Source organism: Corvus hawaiiensis, chromosome 26 (assembly GCF_020740725.1).
Source record: "Corvus hawaiiensis isolate bCorHaw1 chromosome 26, bCorHaw1.pri.cur, whole genome shotgun sequence".
NCBI classification, from domain to species: domain Eukaryota; kingdom Metazoa; phylum Chordata; class Aves; order Passeriformes; family Corvidae; genus Corvus; species Corvus hawaiiensis.
In genome coordinates this window covers 6,227,883-6,249,117 of record NC_063238.1, presented here as the reverse complement: position 1 = coordinate 6,249,117, position 21,235 = coordinate 6,227,883, and the positions used below count along the sequence as shown (strand labels likewise).

Here is a 21,235-nt window from a genome sequence, read left to right as displayed (position 1 = left end):
AGGAGTAAATTAAGGCACTTGTATTATATAGGTCAAGTCCTGACCTGTTCATCTACATACATTAGCATACAGGTAAAAGTACTACAGACACGAAAAAGGACGCATTAATGGTTAGCTCAAATACACATCCTAGGCACTGTTAGAAGGGGAAAAAAAAAACAAAAAAAAATTTAAGACAACAGAAAAGTAACAACAGAGACAGTAAGGCAGTACTTAATTTGAATCTTTTTCCCCAAGAAAATTTTCCCTTGTAAATAGTTAGATGTATTTTATGAGTAGACCACATAATAAACCAGACATCTTAATTTCATTTCACTTTACATTTTGTAAGTATTCAGGCTGAAGACCAAATATATAAATCAAGATAATTCAGATCTGTCTTGAAAGCTTTTAAATAATCTGAAAACTTTGTACATGGTTTCCACATAGAATACATCTCTTTTCATGAAGAACATATCCCTTTTCTTCTCAAGTCAGAAAAGAATTGGTTAAAACAAAAACCATCATGTAACTGAGAACATATAAGCAGGTGTGGTTTGTAATTTCTCATCAGGGAAAAGAAGTTCTCCTAGACTTTAAGCTGCCAACGTCTGTGAAGTTGTGATCAGAGATACAGTATTATTAAAAAAAGGAGAAACTGGACAACAACCGAATGACACACTCCCTTCACTGTCAGGAGCCTTCAGAGGTACAAAGCACAGAAGCCACAATTAACCCAGCCATACACCAGCACTGTAATTCCCTCTTCCATATCCAGCCTCTGCCTCTTCCTTACCCTTGGAGAACACTCACTAGAGGTGCCAGTGAAGTTTACAGGGCAGTGACCGCAGACTTTCTGACATTCTCATTTACACTTTTATTAATTGCCATGCCAATGAGCTAGTTGATCATGGAAAAAAATTGTAAGAGCTGTTCAGCGTGGTGAACAAGATATACCTCACCTCAGTTCTGTTTATCTTGTTGTCAGAGACCGCAATCTTTGTGATTATGAAAGTGAGTTCTGACATTGACTTGAGAAAAATCCCAGCTTAGGAAAATCTCTGCACCTCTGTGTAACTCTGCAAAACAACTTCAAAGAAAGAAAAAAAAAGAACTTGTGCCCATGTGACTGTTCTACAGAAGAACAAGAGGCTATTATCTCCACTCCAACATATCAGTTTTTCCAATAACACTAGAAGTGACTTTTAAGAGTTCCATATTCTATATATTGCCTATTGAGAAGGGAAAGGTACGAAGGAAACAATGGGAAATCCACTTGCCACTCCAGAACTGTAATGCAAAAGGAACAACGTGGAGAGCTATTTTATTGCTTCTTTCAGCTCAGTATATTATGGTTCCAAATTACACTCCACTGAAGCCAGACTTCATGGGGATTGTCAGCACTCTTCTGTCTGGTTCAATGTCAAGAACAGCTGACATCATTTTCAAATATAACATGGCTTTCAGAATTTGCACTAAGTTGAATGAAGTATTCCATGAAAGCAAATCACTCTGATTAAGGAACAGGTTTTTTTGCTTCTCATTAGAAGTTCAGCTTTAAATTAGTGGAAGTTCTAGGCATGGGAAAAACATAGGAGAAAGACTGGAACCTCACAGCAGGCAGCTTTGCATTAGACAGTATCTGTATCACAACCACCATAATACAAGCTGCCTCCTTGCCTTCATGTCCAGCTCATACTGCAATTCCTCCAGCCTTGAACCCGCAGCAACAGGTGACAGCTACCGGCCTGCAGAGCTGCAATACCAACCACGTTCACTGCAAGGGCTTTTTGGATACCAGTCTTTGTCCTTCCAGTCTCCACCTTGCTGTCCCAGCTCAGCTGGCAACACCTAAAGGGAACAGTGTTTCCAGGGAAAAGGTTCTGGGCACACAGCAAGCGCGAACAAAGGGCACTGCGAGAGTGAGCATGGATCTGTATGGTGGGCAACTCTTCTACTCAGTACCTATGCTGATCCCCTCTGAACAAAATATATAATACTGTCCTGCCCTTCAGCAGTAAAGCAAGCCTACTCTCACTACTAGCATTTGATTAGTCTTGACCACAATGACAGCACAGGAGGCTAATATTCCTCTCTGCTCTCAGGCTCAGTAGCACAGCCCACACAACCCAGCAAAATATACGTAGGAGGCGGAGTGTGAGGATCTGATTTCATGTTGGAGCAAGGCATCTTATAAAAAAATCTTTTCAGTAACAGTCATCCAGAAGTAATATGGAAATCAAATTAGTTGATTGCAACAATCTAAACAGCATCATTTGATATGGTCATAGAGGTTCTTGGATAATGAAAGTTTAGAAGGAGAAATCCTATATTTTATTAAATTCAGCATATCTGGGGGACAGGGCCTCTCCCTACAGCTTTTGCCCTACTGCATTTTAGGCCAAGTAATGAAAACATTAATGCAACTTAGCCAGCAAAGCACAAGTTAATTCAACTTCTATCTCTCCAAAGCCTATAATTCTCTGGTCTAGTCTTCACGAAGAGCACTTAAAAATGTTTCAAATATAATGTGAATACCCTTAAAATCATCTCTTCACATGCCAGTTTATGAGAGGTATGAATGCTACTCCATAAGGTACTGCAGAGTGCACAGTTCTCTTCCCAGGCACTGGAAGCACAAGCAGGTGTACCTGCAAGGTTAGGATATAAAAAGCCCAGGAAACATGCAGGTTTCTCCAGGACACTATGGACAAGCCAGTCATGAGGACACAGCTGTTTCACAGCTGCACAGTATCCAAATCATCATGACTGCACAGGCTGCACACCCACTGAAGCCCAGCATGAGCCATAAAGTTGACACAGCTTTGGGTACAGAAGGGGGACAGTAGCAATGCAGGGCACCAAGAGAGGGCATGCCTGGCAAAATTCAAGAGCAGCTTGAGATGTGAGGTGCCACTGGAACCCAGGGAGGACATCATACTCCAAATTCTTCATATAATGCTTACAAAGGGGTCCTCTAGGGCAGTCCTGTATCAATTCTTTCAGCCCAGCATCTGATTTCTTACTCTTCAGAAGATAAGCCATTACCTCCTGGTGCTAAGGGAGGCCTCTTTATTTTTTCATTCACATTCAGCATTTACTCAGAAAATTTTCCTTCATCCTTGACCCCTCCAGCCTGCATAATAATACAGTTGATCAAGAATTGTAGGCCAGTGACTCAATTTCGCATTTTTATTATATTTGAGAGAAAGTCTGCTGCAATAATCTTGTTCTAGGTCATCAGCACTTCTGTTCTTTAGTATATATCCTGGGTAAAGCCCATGTAAACAAACTAGCAGGGTGATACTTCACATAATTCTTTGTCTTTCTGGTCCAATCTCTCATTTCATTCAAGTTTGCTGTCAGTTTCCAGGTTCCTAGGTCAGGAGAGGGTGTTTCACACAACTGCTGAGTATGCCAGGATGGATGGCTTCACAACTGGGGCTACAGCATCAAACAGCACAAGGGTGTAGAACCAAGAGACTTTTAGGAATAAGTAGTATCAAAAACTAAAATAAAATTGGAAAGGCCAAGGAGCAGTTGATTGTCCCACCTCTCAGAACTACAATATATCCCATTTAAAATTTCATTCCCAATAGTAACAATGCAAAGAAGCTCTCAGAAAGCTGTGCAGAAAATTACTGCCCTGAACACTACCAATTTTTCATTTGCTGAGTGAAAACCATATGTCTATTTGTGTGCATTTCGGCTATTGCACATTTCATTCATTAAGATGAGAAATTGCTTTTTTTTATGCAATCTGCTACTATTCAGAGAGCAAAACAAAATAATGTCTGGTAGCAGGCTTGCTGGTTTTGGCTTTAGAAGGGTGGGGGTTTTTTTTCCTCTCTTCCTGTGAGAGGAAAGCTTTTCCCAAAGGATTCAAGCAATTTCATAAAACAAATGTAAAAACAAAGACACTTTTGTTTAAGGACTGAAGGGTTTGTTTTGGTTTAAGGGGGATTGAGAGGGAAGGAAGAGAGAAATGATACTGATCATCTTTCAATTAAACAGGGGGGGGAAAAAAAAAAAAAAAAAAAAGAGTTCTCAGCCCTAAAAGAAATTTGTGTGATAGCACAAAGTTGCTATAATAAACAGGTCATCAGAAGACAAATTGGGATTTATTTTCTAAATAAACAATTTTGTTTATTTTAGTCACAACTGAACACCTCAAATGACTACAGCAAAGATCAGAGGAAAACAACGTTTCTCTCTAAATTAAAGAGAGCATTGTGCACTCCTGTATGCTGTGCTTCATTTGTCAGTGTCTCCTTTTCCTTACAGTCTACCAAACAGAAAGAAAGGGGGGTGAGGGGAAAGACCTGAAATCTGTGGTTTTAAACACACAAAGATTTGGGGGATTCACTTCAGCTAGAAGTTCTGAAGTTCAGCCTAACAAGCATAATTTCATTTGCAGGAAATAGGACCCAATATTACAACAGGAGTAAACATCAAACTTGCACAGAAAGCAGTGCAAGATGGAGACACAGCCCAGCCATAAATAAAGACAAAATTAACTAGAATACCTGAAATCCTTCAGCAAAGTATTCATGGAGGCCTTGCAGGAAATCTGAGTAAGCAGACCTTCACATCTGCAAATATTCCCCAAGCATTTGTACAAACGCATTGCAGAAATCACACATTGTGGAACTGTGATTCTAGTTTCTGACTAGCAGATACTAATTAATAGAATAAACTGATTTATCAGTAAGTCCCTACATATTGTATCAAGTTTTATTATGTAGAGAGATGATCACAAGCGATCTCCAGTGACAAATAACATCTATCCAAATGGAGCAAAAGCAAACCCTGAAGTCTCATTCACACTGTCTACCATTTAAATTCATTCAGGATTGACACTCACTGCAATTATCATTCAACACCCAGAACTAACACACTGGGCCAACTCAACAGTAATAAAATTCAGTAATATTGCAGCTCAGAAAGGCAAAACAACACAGATTATAAGAATCTTGTAATTATATACAATATGCACATGGAATGCATCATGTTACTTACTTGTACTTACATGAGCATTTACAAATGTTAGTGATAAATTTGACTTTTTCCATATATAATGTTGAAGTACATGGTTGCATGAGAAGAGACAAAAGGTTCTTAAGCAAGATTTAAAGTCGCCTAAACCCACTGGAGTTTGACAGGAAGACAAATAACAGATTGACAAACATACCACAGCAACATTAAGTTTTATATATATGAAATAAAGTACAAATAAATTACGCATTATCATCACCATCATCTCCAAAGTGTTCTACCCAAGCATTACTTAGATGATTCTCCTCCACCCTAATTTAAACTGCACATATCTATATATACATGAGACATAGTTTCCATGTGGCCATCTGACCTCCCAAGAAGTAGCATGCACAGAGTAACTTGTCAAATAGAGAGAGACAACATACAAAGGTCATTACAAATCCAAATGTCTGGGTTCACTCACGAATTTGGGTAGTCACTTAAAATAGACTTGTCTAATACTGTGGAGACACACTGGATGAAGAAGACAACTCAGACAATACTGAACTCTACTATTATCTTCCAGTCCAATAAAGTCTTAAAACACTTCCTCCCATTTCTTAATGCAGACTTTTCCAAGACCTCAAATTGTAACAGGAAATTATTTGAGTGATTTTGTTTTTAAAGAACATAGCAAAGCACCAGCAGACAAGTGCTCTGCTCTTTGATTTGCTAAAGACTGTTCGAATTTAGGTTGAACCTCTACCTTGTAAATACAAAATACCTTTTCCACCTCATCCATTAATATTTGGGACTTGAAGGCTGTCAACTGTAAGATGCTATAATGCCCAACACAGCCCTAGTCTCATCTTTTTTAACGATTCACCCAATACTTGTAAAATAGAGCAATAGCAATAAATGAAAAATCACAGTAAGCAAACAGCCTAATAATGGATGCTAAAAGCTACCAGGACAATAAATTCAATTTTCCCAGGGATTGTTAAATTATTCTTCTGATGGCTCAACATAATCTTTTCACAATTGCTTCCTATGGGGCATGCTGACACATTGAGTTCATTACATAGCTCCTCTTTAAAGAAAAAAACACACAGGCATTTAAAGCAAACACCTAAAATTCAATAGTTCAGATTTTTAATAAACTATGCTGGAAAGGAGTTTGCAACTAGATTATTTCTAAGGAAGTAAGACACCTGCCTTATAAATTCAAAACAAACAGACATAAAGCAATAGCAAGATATTGATCTTGCTTTGATGTACAAACACACTCAAAGCACTTTATTTTTCCAACAGTTCCTCTCAAAATACATTCACACAGGTGACATATTCTTTTTTCTTGTGGAAGAAAACTTCCACAAGTTTCACTGGGCATACAAAGACCAGTTACAGGAGGGCTTACAAACAGACAGACTCTGATAGTACAGCAAAGATCAAACTGTGTCAACACGGCATAGCCTTCAAACCACATGCACCATCTTTACATTTTCAATGGGCCAGTCAAGTCTTCAACAGTGCCACTAGAGAAAGTGTCTCAACTGGCACAGCTCATACCTCAATTCCTTCCCAGTGGTTAGGTTGCATTGGCCTTTGCATAGCTCAGCACCAGCGCCTGGGTAAGGTACTGCAAAACGAAGCCACAGACAAGCACACATCCCCCCAGCCCCCACCACGGATCCTCAACAGCCCTGCGCTTCATCTACCGCTCAAGGCTCTGCCCAAGCCCCTCCCCAGGCAGCGCCTCCTACTCCTCCTCCCAGGGGCACAGTCCCCAACAAGAGGATGCAGCCAGTGCCACAAAACACTCCTAAGACCAGAGAGCATGAAATCAGGCACAGGATAAATATGGGCACTCACTCAACAGGAGAACATACCCTTTTATTTATTTATGGGTGCAAGTCAACCAACCTGACCTCCAGCCTGCACGTCCATTTATGCATTTTCTGTTCCACACATATTAATTTCTGGTTATCTTTAATATTTTATGACTTATGCTTGGTTCCACTCCATTATGCACTAAAAAGAGAACAAAACAGTTACTAATGTCATATATAAGTGTTTTTACTTGCTATAAATTCTATTCACCATCACGTGATTAGACAACACATGCTCCCCAAAAATAAGTGCTTCTGCTCATCACACCTCCTTTACTGAAGTGACTTCTATTTCTGTTGATTAACTGTGAACACCAAAGCATAAAATATGGCAGCTTCAGTTGCCTGAACTGCTCAAATCCTGAACAGTCACATTCAAACTTCAATACTTAGCTGGGACTCAGGAGATGTACAGCTAGGAAGGCATCCAGAATCTGACAGTGAGGAAACTCCTTTTGAATTCCCCATGTAGATTATTCTTGTATTCGTTCATCAAATTATCCTTCTGTACATCAAGTTTTTAATCCAAAATCACAGCTGAATCTTCAGTTTATGACCCTTCCTCTCCTCCAAGAATTTGCCCCAGGGAATTTCTAAGCAGCTGCTATCTCCCATCTCTGCCATTACGAAGACACAAAAGCCAGAGTAGTTTAAGTTCTGATCTCTCATCTAATTCCAGACTGTTCACACTATGTGATCTTTGTAGCCTGGATGTCCAACTACATGTTCCACTAGGATTTAATATTATCTGTACATAAGTGCCCAGAACTATGTACAGTATATGACACGAAATCTCCCTAATGCCTTGCCTAATAACTTGTCTACCTTCACTGAAGAGCTCTTCCTGAGCATCACGTTTGCTCCCATTTCATGGTCAGTACCAAATAAGAGTCATCCCCATTTGACTATGGCGGTCAGGCCTTTTCCACCAAGCCTGTTTTAAGGGATGACTTGCCAGCTGATAGCAGATGTGTTGCTAATAATCACTCAGTAGATAACTTTGCTTTTAGACCAATTTGACTTCCTGTCATTCCTATTGTTTCAGTCATCACAGATATTCAATTCTTCCTGTGCAATAATCCAACCCACCTCAGTGCTGACTACGTTTCTCAACTGTGCCTCATCAGCAATCGTCCTTTTCATAAAGTTATTTCAGCCAGTATAATGAAGCAAAGAGACCAGTTCCCCACTAATACTGATGCAGGGCATGAATGATTCCTTTATTCATGCAGGCAAATGCACAATTTCTCCTTCAGGGGACACCTCACCATTCTTCAGCCAAGCCCCACACTTCCAATTTAGTTATTTTTGGTGTATATGCATTGAACTGAAACCTTCTGCTCCTATTGTCTGGGATATGCAGTATTTAACCAGTAATAATATGACTTTAGTCTTTCATGACCTAATTGTAGCAAATACATGATGCATTTTATCCTGTTTTCCACTTAGCTTTGTATACTTAATTACTTTTTCCATTCCAAATTTGTTCTAAATCCTTGAATTCTACTGTGACCAGAGTAAAAGGTGTGAAAATTTCATTCTCTTAAAATAAGTAGAACTATACATCTTTTGCTATCTTTCTATCACAACTGCTACATTCAACCTAACAGATAATGCCCAATTCTGTTTTTTTTAACCTGGCTCCAGTGCCCTGTACCAAGTCTTTCAAAGCCCAAAAGCAAACACCTTTAAACTTAGTTGACTGGGAGCAGACATAAGACATTTATTCTGGTCAATTCCATTTGTCACCCTATCTTTCTCCCATATTCAAATCCTCATCTGTATGTAAAACTACACAACTAAAACATGAACTGCTAATTTTAGAGGTATCAAGCATTTTTCATACAGCCTGGTCCTCACAACATCACAGCTAAATTCTCTTCTCCTGCTCTTTTTAATTTTTTTCCCCTTTCCTCATCTTAAATTTCTTCATCCACTAGCTTTTGGCAATTCACATGCTATCCCTGCAGTTTCTGCTCTCCAACAATCAATCTCCTCCTTTACTTCATTCCTTTTAGGTTTTCTGGTAACTTGCAATATCTTATTCTCACAGCAAGGTCCACAGCCCCACTTGGCAAGCTTTTCCTCCTCCTTAAAATGCAGTTTCCAAGCAGCTATTGTACCTTCCACTTAAAACAGTCCAAGACTTTTTTTTTTTTTTTTTTTAATTTAAACCTCCAACTCCTACAGGCCTTTAGCTCTGTGGACAACACAAACTAGCTCTTCTAACTTCTCAGAACTCGCCCTATTAAATAAAGCTTCCTTGAAAGAAACACTTTGTAGTTGAAACATACTTACCCTTCAGTTTAATTCAAAATTACTCACTTGTGGCTGATCAACACATGTGCTTAAGGCCTTACGGAATGGAGCCGTAATCTAGCAGCAGAAAACAAGACACACAGCGGGAGACTAGAGATGTTCCAGAATTTAAAGATACACCCTCTAGTTCTGGGCAGGCTGTAAACATAAGCCTTCATTTACTCTGCATTCCACTACAATTAATGGCCAAAATCTACTCTATGATAATTCAGTGTACTGACTTCCAACTTAACTAGTCAGCACTGGGAAACATACAAAAGCACATTTGAGAAACACCTTCCATTTACACACTAGCACACTATCCAAAATGTGCTCTGTAGCTCCAAGCGATCATAACATGTTCGCAAAGCTGCATCCTATAATTTGACTCAGCTTGGCCTCAGTAAATCAACCTCAGACCTCCACATTTTAAAGCATATACATGAACCTTTAAGAGAAAACCATCTCCCATACAGTGGAAGACTGCACCTATATTAAGTGCAGCAACAAATGGATCTTCAGCATGTCCACCACAAGCCTAAGAGGGGCAGAGAAGGAAGGTGCTGGTGGCCAAGTGCTACAACACAGAAAGATCCTCTCTAGCAAAGTGACAGTGAATCACCTCCACATGAATCTGGAAAACATGGTTTCCCTCTTTAGATTGTGATACAGTTTTCTTAACACAGATGCACTGGCAGGAAGGTAGCCCAGGCCTTCTGTGCAGCAGAATGAACTTGCTGGCACAGGCTATCAGTCCCATCGAGGCAGTAAATCACACTTACCACCACATTCCTGGTATGCCTGCACCTACACGGCAGTGCACAGGCACCTGCCTGCTGCCTCCTGATACCCAGAGGGGAAACTCAGTACTGCAGCCTGAAATATCAACTGACATGCTAAGTTACTAACCCACATTAAATGGGGGCCCTGAGAGGGCACGCAGCTCTGTCAGCTCCAACAGCCCCACACCACAGCAAGGGCTGCCCACCATCCATGAAGGATTGATGGTGGTCTCTGCATCCACCTCCCTTGGCCACCAACACCATCAAGTTCATCTCCCATGGAGCACCTCCATGCTGCTGGTGCCTTCTGCTCCCATGACTAGTCTCACCAGTTTAAGTCAAGCCTTTCCAGCAGGGGGGTGGGTGTTCTGCAGCCCTCCAAATCGGGGAGCATGGCACTGGACACTTTGAAAAAGCAATTCATTGTTAGTCATGCACGAGGAAATAGCATCCTACCTTTTACTCCAGGAGTGCTTAAAAGTGTTTTATCCTGTTAATTCTAGGTCACTTGAGCGCACGTGTGGTATGGATTACACCGACCCTTTTAGAGCACTCAACATTTTTAAATAAGTAGGACACTTAACATTAGATGCACATCTAGCTGCACACCACACACCAAGATCTGCCAGTAGGCTTTAAGGCACAACTAAGGAATAGTTGCTTTATAAAGCATGGCTCTCACAGCACACAAGTACAAACATGAAATAATTTATAAATGCCAAATCTGACCCTGTACCACACTAAATCAGTATAGGCGTTTTACAAAAAATGCCTGTATTGGATGAACTGAAGTGACCTTTTGCAAAGCCACCCAACAAATCAGCAGCAGATTTACTAACAGTACAAGTATTTACAGCTGAGTGATAAAAAGGTCTACATTAAAGATAAAAGTCGTCCTGATGTTTACAAAATACAACAGCATTGTCATAGCAAGCACAAAGAAGATGTTTCATCCTTAAATATCTGAGTATCTAGAGACTTCAAACACAAGGAAGAATCAACATCCAAAGAACCATAAAATCCAAGCTTAATTAAGTTAACACGACGATTCACTGAAGATGTTAATTTGCCAGTGTCAGGTCTCTGCAAGTTTTAGCCTTCTTCTCTGCACTATGAGCCGCCATATATATTGGACCCTTAGACATCAATAATCCCATTGCTTTCCCTCCTTTTCACAGATGCCTTGTCTGAGCGAGGGAAGGAGAACGAGGAGGAAAAAAACCCACACGTTTAAGTAAATTACCTTTTGGATCAGCCTCCTCTCCTCACCCAGCTGAAGTTTTCTTGAGGTCAGATTAGCACTCAGAAAGGAGAGCAGGCGCCGGCAGGCCCCTTGGCAGGCAGTGCTGTGACAGACGCGGGGCAGACCCAGGGGAGGCAGCCATGTGCTCAGCCCCGCAACCCCCGAAAGGGCATCCCGGGAGGAAGTTCTCACTTCGTACCGACTCGGGGAAATAGCCGCTGGAAGCGATAGCTGCTGGACTCCTCCGAGTTTTCTCCAGGGCCATATGTTTTCCCCTACCATTAGCGAGGCATTTCATAGGAGCCAAACCGCCCTGCCCGCTCCGCCGCGAGCCCGCTCGCGGGCTGGGGGCCAGAGCCGCCGCCCCAGGGGCCAGGGGCGAAGCCGGCTCGGCCGGCGGGGCACCACCCGCGGCACCCACCCCACGGGGCTGCGCTCCGTCCCCGCCGGGAGCCGCCCGCCTGCCGACCCCCGGCGGCGTGGCTGGGCTGGGCAGGGCAGGGCGGCTCCTGCTGCAGCACCCGGCGGGGCGAGCCCCCCGCCCGCCTCCGGGGCGGCGAGGCGCCCCAGCCCCGCTGCAGCCCCTTCGCCAGACGCCCGCCGGGGCTGGTAGCGAGGGGTCCCGCCCGCCCCCGCTGCCCGGGGCCGCCCCCTGCCAGCAGGGGGGCCGCGGGACGGAGCTGCGTTCAGCCCCAAGCCGGCGCCGCGCCTCGCCCTTACCGTCTTGGCCAGCGCGGCGCGGGAGCCCCCGGAGAGGAGCGAGGCGAAGCCGCGGAGAACAGCGAGGAGCCGGGGCCGAGAAAGCCACCGCCGCCGCCGCGAGGAGAAGGCGGAGCGGGCGGAGGATCGGCGGCGGAGGGGAGGAGACGGGGGCGGGGGAGGGCCCGGGCTTCTGGTAGCCGCCCTCCCTGCGCAGAGCCGGCGCTTCCTCCCGACGCGCTGCCCAGCCGGGCCGGCGGGGCGGGGAGCTCCGGGTGGCGCTGGGCTCGCCCCTTCCCCGGCCCGCGCCGCACAAAGGGGACCCGCCGCTGCCGCCTTTGTTCGGCCCAGCGGCGCCGGGAGGGGAGGCCGGCGGGTGGTACGCTGGGCGCTTCTCCCACACGGAGATTGTTCCTCCGGCGCTGGCAGGCGCGGAGCAACTTCACCGGAGTTAATTTGGGTCTGTGATGAAAACTGCTCCACCTGTGCCAAATGCTGCTCGGCATTCAGCACTGAAGTCAGCCTACGCGCGGTGCTTCAGCTGCCTGTTTATGCCTCAGGAGCTGACTGGTGACTCCTGTTAATTTAAGGGTGGGTTTTTTATTGCTCGGGGTGGATGGTATCGCAAAGATGCGTTTGTTAGCATTCTATGTTTGGCAGCCACCAAGAAGTATTGAAAAACGAATTTCAGATATACCTTTGCCCCATTACCTGTGGTAGGTCACAGATCTTCTTTCAAACGTAGCTACTCATTTGCCTATTGATCTGGAACGTGTCCGGTTAAGGTACCTTTTCCAAAGCTTTTTTTTTGTCATAGTACTTTAGTGCTGATCATATAAATCTCCTCCAAGCTTATCGGTTTAAGTCATTCAGTTCAGGTACCTGAGGTCAATGCATGCAATCCTGTCATGCCAGTTAAAACAGTAGAAGGGGAAGAATTTTCCCTGATTCACATCTAACTTAGAAGAGACTGACAGAAATGCCCTTGTATGAGGTCTTCTCTGAAGGATAATTAGACTTCAGTCGTTTGCATAGAGGTGGAAGGAGCAGTCACTGTATATACACAAGCAATCTTTTAAGGCAGCAACAAAACTAGACTACCCAAGGGTTGTTTAAACCAGATATAAACCCTAAGCAGGCTCCTTTAAAAGGTCTTTTCACGTAATGTTCATTAAGCCCTAGCTGTTAAAAGACCCCACCTGGGAGCTCTCACTGTGCAGAGCTCTGCTTCCCAGACAGAGGGGCAGAGCAGCACAGGGCCTTAGATACTAAGCCAGCTCCTCAAGTTTAGTACTACACCGTGTTGCATTCCAAAGAAGCAGGTGATTTATCAGTTTCCCTAGCTATTACCTAGAAATTTTCTGCATAGTCCATGAGGTATGTGAGGAAAGAGGGGGACCTGTGGCATGTAAGCTCTTCCACATCATCCACAAGGAGCTTCTGCTTCCTGCATGTCTTAGCATAGCTGCATCAGAAAAAGGGAATGAAAAGTATGTGAGTTTGCACCTTTACTCCTGTAGTGGTACTGTAGAGGGGGAAAAACTTTTTTGTTTTATCTTAAAATTAAAAAATTATGTGCTTGAGGGTAAAAAGCCTGAAAATGTAAAACAGCGTAGTAAGCATGAAGAAGCCTGCCTAAGACATCAAGCAGCCTTAAATAAAACCAGTGTGCTAGAGGTGTAAGATACATCCTACATCCTAGGTGCTATCGAGATCTGCTTGCTGCGTTAGGCACTAGGGCCAGAAGCCAACCATCAGCCCTGCAGTGTGTGCTGAATGGATCCCCTGCCACACAATGGCATAGTCATTTGGCACATGTTCAATCCACAGGCACCCCACCTCTTGTGGCCAACTTCTACAGGATGTGCATTCTACCCTTCATTCTTTAGGCTGCATATACGTAGTAAGGGGAGGACTAGGTAAATGCAACTGTAATGTGAAATTAGATGACCTGTTCTGGCCAGAAAATTTCCCAATTCCTAGTTCTCATCAATATTTAACTTCAGATCGATATAGAGACGTTTCTAAAGCCTAGGTGCATGTATAGCAGTTGTGCCCTTTCTGACAAACCAAGAACTATGGAGTTGTTTCTTACACTACTACCTGGTAAGTTTTTCACACCCAGGCATCAGATGATGGATAGCTTTATTAAATTATGCCACGCTGTGCAGCTGCTGCCTCTGGGAAGAAGTATGAAATAATACAATTAATGCCTCACATTGTAATATAGCTACTAAAATATGATCTTTATTCTTACTGTCAAGATTAGCAACAGAAGCCTCAGACAGATGACCAACCCAATGAAGCAGTGGTGAGAGGTCCTCCCACTGCAAGGCAAGCTGCAGCCTTGAGATCATCATGAACACCCCTGGGCTTCATCACATGCCAGATCCCTTTAATGAAACCAGCACCTTGGCCCTAAGATGACATTTAAGGGTACATTAAATGGTTATCCTTGTACACAAATCTTTGCATTTGGAAACATTATAACCCCTGATTTATAAATCATATCCAAGAAAACAAACTAATTTTATAAACATGCATATACCTGATTAAACTCGCTCAATAAGGCCACTCAGTAGGAGTAAAAATCGTGCATAAGAAATTGTGTCGTCTGGAACTAAGTCAAGAACCCGTGGAAACACACATAAAATTATCACATTCTAGACTGATTTCTTCTTTGTGCTTTCCAAATAACAGATTATTAAAAAATGCATTAATCCTGCCAGTCCATTAAAATATTTCACAACTTTCAAAAGGTTTTGAGATAAAAAAATTTAAAACCCCACCTATTGATCATAACTCTCTTCCTAAATCCATATTCTTATAAGACCAAGAATAAAGCATTTGTTGCTCTAATCAATAGCTTTACTCAGAAACAGCTGACACCACTTAAAATCGTGTTAATTAACACAGGTTCACAAGGTCCAGTTCTAATGCAGACAAGCTGTGTCCACCTTAAACAGAGCCTCGTTATTGTTCACGCTTCTTGAATCTGCCATTAATAGTAAGTCTCCATCTCACAGCTGCTGCTAAACCTAAGGCCTGCTTGCATTCAAAGAGGCTTTCAGTTGTAGTTTGTCATGGTATATGCTATTCACAAAGTCACCTGTAACCATGAGTAAGAATGACTGAGAACAAAGCTGCTCATTTTGCACTTGTTAGCTCTAAAATCCCTGCTGTGAAAAGTTTGGGGTTTTGATATGTCTTCCTTGTGTAGACTTCTGTGCAATGCTCAAATACATTCAAAAATGCAGACTGCTGCCTGAATTACTGCAGCATTCAGGCTGAATTAGCCACAGCAACTCAAGTACTGAGTGGCGTAGCCTTCCTACCTGCCCCTCCCCCTGTAGGGTGTACTTACCCTTGTAAATATTGTCTCCAGTCTACTGACCAGGAGGTGTGAGCTGGGGTCAGCGACAAGCTTAGCAGACCAAGGTGTAACCTGCATCAGCTACACCCTCACCTGTAAGAGCTTTGGGGTTCAGTCTGGACCGGGCGTAGACGGGGACGGTGACGAGATCTCTATAAGCAGATCTTGGGACAAGCGGTTTATTGCAAAGGGCATGGGTATAGGGGCACTGCTCAGAGCTACAGCTGGCAGCTCTGAGCAGGCCCAAGAGAGCAAGAGAGTAAGCGGGTAAGAGAGAGAGAGAGCGAGAGGAATGAGAATGAAGAAGTGTGTGTGAAGAGAGAGTAAGAGTGTGTAAGAGTAAGAGAGAGAGTGAGAGAGGAATGGAATGGAATGGTGAAGTCCTGGTTACAATACAATAAATCATCTTCTGTACTGAATATTCTAATTGTCACTAACCAATCTAATACAAGATACAAATCCTATAGCATTTACATACAGCCTATAAGAGTTCTTATATTACCATAGAGTGTTACATCTTAACTTCTAAAAACTACTCTTTGGACCCCTTCTGCTGAGCTAGTAGGGTCTGCTCTGACCCTTGGACCTGCCTGCAAGCAGAGGGTATTGTTCAATCAAGAGGGGATTACCTTCAGTCGGCCATACTATTGTTTTCCAGTTGTTCAGTAACTAAGATTTGGTATTTCAAAAGTGGCTTTCATTTTGATGTCGCCTGTAGTTTTCATATTCCCAAAATCTTTTGTCAGGCAATCATATTTATAAGGCTTTCCTGTTTCATCTTCCCCAACACTCACCAAATATTTTAGTGTATTTGGCCTTGTTTAAATCCATTAGTGAGGCATGTACATGATCTCTGATGGTCAGCCTGGTCTGCCTGCTCAGCCTACCCAGCCATCTCCTCAGCTGTGCCTGCCGAGGTGAGAGTGAGAAGGCCAGACAAAAGCACTACTTTAGCCATCACAGCTGGATCAGCCTGTGCCTGCACATTACTGAGCTGCATGTACACATTCAACAAAGCTCAGTGAGCAGTATTTCACAAAAAACCAGCTGAGTTTTCTATTCCCACCCTCATGTACATCCAGCTGTTCACAAAAACAAGGTGGTGCAGGACACTCTAGTCCTGTATGTGCTCTGAACAGTATTATGTAAGTTGGGGTTTTTTTCACTTTGATCATAAGCTTTGTAAAAAATGTGTGAGCAACATGTTACTGGAGGCTATAAATGGTGCAGGTATTTAGGAGTTCTGGGAAAAGTGTTTTCTCAGTATTGTTTGAAGCAGGAGGCTGATGACAAAGGAGAGGTGTTAGTCATGCTGATCCATTCTTCTGGTGCTCAATAACAGGGAGAAACAATCCAGAAACCTCCTCCTCAGCTTCTTGAAGGTCTCAGCAATACTTCGAATCATATAATGGTCTATGCTGGAAGAGACCCTTAAGGTCATCCAGTTCCAGCCCCGCTGCCATAAGCAGGGATAACTTCCAGTAGACAAGGTTGCTCAGAGCCCAATCCAACCTGGACTTGAAAATTTTCAGGGATAAGAACCTTTTCCAGTGCTTCACCACCCTCACAGTGGAGAATTTCTTCCTTATCTAATCTGAACCTACCCTCTTTCAGTTTAAAGCCATTACCCTTGTCCTGTCTTTAGGACTGGTTATTTTCCAGTTTTGGAAGGTTTGTGGAGGTAACGCCAGCCAAAACGAAGGCACTGAAAGATGTGAGGCAGTGACTATGTCACTTGACATCCTGCCTCAACCCATGCAAGCAGAGAAATAGACACGTCTGCTCCTGTTTCCTACATACACCTACTTAGAGAACACAGACCCATTAAAGCTGAGCCAGACAGATATCTTTTCTTTAATTAGCTTGTCCTTTTAAGTGTCCCAGGAAAATTGTTATAAGAAATACTACATGATTGCTCAAGAACAAATGAGATATGCTTTTAAACACCCTTTATTACTAACATTGCATAAGCATTCCAACAATCAAATCTAACAGTTTGTTATCATAGTTGCAATCCCTTTGGCTTAGTAGCAGCAAGATGAATAGCATGTCATATCTCTTATCAGCAAATAGCTGCCTGCCTTTGTAAACAAAACTGTCAAGACTGATTCTCCATACACATTTGCAAATTATACTCATTGGTTATGTGTCTTGCGGCATATTTAGTGTGCTGCCAAGGGAATGCTACCTTCACATCAGTTTTATATGTTACCAATATCATAATATTGCCAAGGAACAGGTAGGTACCTTGCCAACTATGGCTTGAATTCACCAATGTGTCCTACAAATCCCCGATGGAAAACCTACTTATTATCTAGTTTAGAAACTTTCAATCCTAGCATGTAATGGGAAGTATATGTGATATTCAGCCTGCTCCATAAAGCCCTGTGTCCTCATCCCAGCACCAGCATTTTACTTACTCTCTGACCAGAAGGAACTCAATTCCTTGTCTCAGTTTAACTGTATGCAATATGATAATAATATCACTTAGTGGTGGAGGAGAGTAAATTAGTTGTAATGTGTACCCTGTGCTCTAAGGATATAGAACAAAATATAAACTTAGTACTATAAGTTCAACCGCCCCCCTTTGACATTTAATGTTTTTTGAATTTTATTTAATCTGCGTAATAAATGCAGAGGACAAACTGATAGTCACTGACATTTTTTAAAGGGAGAATTCCCTTTTTGTGATTTTTATATGGAAAAAACTCTGACCATACCACATTAACAATAATATAAAATATATTAAAATACTGGTGCTAAAATTGCTGTAATGTTGCTTTCACTTACTCATTTTTCATATGAAAACCACTATCATGCTAGTTTTGACATTTTATGTTAATGATGTGTAATAAAGTAATGTCATTTCAACAGAGAATTTTAATTAGTTGCCAGTAACACAATATATTCTTGTATAATCACAAATTTTGTGTGTGAGGACAACTGCCTTGTTCTCATTACAGGAACTAAAACCACAGAGCATCACATTTCTCAGTATTGTACCAGAGGAATGTAGGAACACACTCATGACCACATTAGGGAATGGCACTAACAACAGAATCAGTAATAGATAGAAAATGTGATGACACTAAACTGTGGATCATAATTCATCCATGGAAAAAGCCCTCACCCTACTCCTGTGCTCACCTCAGCCTGCAGCGCTCTGGCTGTTGCACAGCTCTCAAACACTGGGGCAGGCATTTCTTCTCTTCAGCTAATCGAGCCAGCACGGGAAGTGATGCTATCAGAGAAGTCTGGATCAGAAGGGGAGATGAGAAAGTTCCAGCAGATCCTATAGCACACAGCAAACACTAGGGGAGAGTGACTACAGGAGTCATTTATTGCCTGTTGTATGGCTTTCTCCCCTGATTCTCAGGAGCTAGAAAATTTGAGAGGGGTCAAAATTGCCGAGTGTGACCGAGTATCATCCAAGCCAGCTGAGTTGCAGTGTGGATTTTTGAGTGTGAATAAATCCAAAAGCAGTGAGATCTGATTTCAGGGTCTCTCCATTATTTAAGAGTTGTGTGAGGTGCAGAACTAGCTCAGAATAGCATGAGGAAAATGGCAAAACAACTCATGAACTTCTCAAGAACTAAACATGGTTTGGATTGGTAAACCATTAATCCAGAAAGGGGTGTTTGTTTTTTCTTTCTGAAAGAAATCTTGATTTAGCCTTTTTAAAGATGTAATTACTTGTTGTTTTCCTCAGAAAAGAGGGTTAGCTTTACAAGGACCTTGAGAACAGTTAAGGAAGAAAAGAAGGAGTATTAAAAGATGATCATGAACTGATTTATATGTAGAAATTAATAACTTGTTGTAAAAACAACTATGATATATCAAAATTAAGATAAATTAATCATAATGTTTATTTCATGGTATCTATTGTATCTGTACAATTTTCTAAGTATGAAGACAGTCTGCTTGTACTGAAGTACTTTGCAGTTACAGTAACCCACTAACGTGACAAGCAAAAATCTTAGTCAAAGTCTGAAATATAAGGTTAGCACATGAAACCTTGTATGCCTTTACAGTTATGTGCATGTTTTTTCTCCTCTTCAGTAAAGCACTCTGCTAGAAGGAACAGATGCCTCTTTCTGAAGGACTTCAACTGTGAGAATTGCTGCCCTGAACCAGTTCTTTCCTGTTTGGTTTTTTTTTTTTCCAGTCTCCATTGAGAGGGGTCCAGAAGACTGGTGGTTTTAACTTGCATGAGAGGTTTCACTTCCCCTTTGGCTTAGGGCTGACAGCAACACTCTCTCCCTACCTCTGCCCCACAGCTGGTGTGGGATCCTACCAGGGCACAGGTTGAGTTGCATCAATGTCCCTCTGTGGTGTGGTGTCAGAGAGGGGTTATTTAAGGCAGTTCAACAGACTACGAAACTACCCCACTTTCCAAGCCTTGCTTTTTCTTTCTCACTTGGCTTCTCCTCCAGGAACAACTCAGCAAGCAGCATAACGTGGCCTTATACATTGTCTAACCCCAAGTGTGCAATGCCACCCTGGCACTCACCCGCAGCAGTCCTCCAACAGCGCTGCAGCTCCGTCCCAGACACTGCCACTCCCAGGCCCTGCTTTGAAGAATGTACCAAATACCCTGGCAAGGGCAGATTGGAAAAAAAAAAAGGAAAAAAAAATCAATCCATGTTGCTGCATCCAAGCTGCTCAGAAGGGGCTTGCCACCCCCCAGAGTTACCAGCACTTTCTGTTAGGAGGCATGTGATCATACTTATATAGTGCATGTGGGTAGTGACTGTGTCCCTTTCTGTGCTGGCTGTTCCAAGAGCTTCTTTTGACAGCTCAAACATGAAAAGATTTGTTATTTTTTGAAATGTAGTGGTAGAGGTTTTATACTTTAGGCCAGAGTGTTAGTGGAGGCTCTTTGGCGATGTGTGCATTGGGAGTGACAAGCAGTGAATAACTGACATCAGGCATAAGTAATATTTGTAGTCTGACTTGATATGTTATTCTTTAAAAAATCCAGTCTGTAAATACAGTCTACATTTGTTAGCTTGAAAGGAAGGAAAGGGGATGAGTGCAAATACAGAAGAGAGAAATGAATAACCATGACAAGGAGAAAAAGCAAGCAGAAATAAGCTGGTAAAGATAAAAAGGAGTGGGATTATTAAAAGAGAAAATATAGACATACAAATGGATCAAAACTAATATAAAATTGCTAAAAAGCAGGAGAAAAAACAAAGATGAAAGGAATCACAGTGTAACAGATCAGGAAAAAGAAGAAAGTGTTTATATATTCTAATCTGAATTCCTATACACAGCCAATAATGACTTCAGCACCTTATGAAATAAATGTGGTTTTGTAAAACAGGTATGTGATGAAGTCCCATTGATTGTGAGACATTGGTTTGCAAGTAAAAAGGATGCTGTAAAGTTATTTAAAATAGTACAGCAGGAGTTGGGAGGGTGATGGGTATGTGTAGTGTAGAAGCAATTTGGATGGTGATGAAGTCACACCATAAAACAAATATTATGATTAACCCCCATAAGAACAATGCAGTTTTTCAGCTAGAAATTACTTATTCCAGGGAAGAAATTTGAATGAACTTGTGAGGATCTTTCAGAGACTCCAGGGAAGCCAATGACTGTATTTTCATTCAGACTTTTTGCTTTTCTTTGTTAATTATTTGTAGACTAGGAATGGCAATGAGACCAGTAATCTAGAAGATGATACGTACTTTTCCTGAGTTCTTTATTCACACACTGCCCATTATTTCCTTTGAGAGCAGGAGCAGCTATAATCTAGCAGGGAACAAATCTTTGAAGTCATTGAAGTATCTTCCAAAAGGAAATATTTTACATCAGAAAAACAGAAGAGAGAGGCATGAGAGGCTTCCAGAACAGGTCAGTGGCTGAAGTAGAGTATCAGTTCCCATGTGGTGGTCTCATTATCACTTCCAAACAGCACTTTTACATAGAAGAGTTGTCAGATGAAACTTCACATCAGTCAGCACACTTTTTCAACTTACTGAACATAACA

General features: G+C 42.2%; 1 protein-coding gene across 3 annotated transcripts in view; it reads right to left on the bottom strand.

The window, feature by feature from the left end:
* FAM110B (family with sequence similarity 110 member B) overlaps nucleotides 1-12,016 on the bottom strand; it is a 114,274-nt gene extending 102,258 nt beyond the window's left edge. For 2 of the 3 annotated variants that reach the window (XM_048286576.1, XM_048286572.1), the window contains exon 1: nucleotides 11,889-12,016. The gene's annotated coding sequence lies outside the window, so the exon portion shown is untranslated. Of the gene's footprint in view, nucleotides 1-11,168; nucleotides 11,428-11,888 lie in introns of those variants that run through there. The other variant, XM_048286573.1, reaches the window with a different exon arrangement.
* Between the last annotated feature and the right edge of the window lie 9,219 nt (nucleotides 12,017-21,235).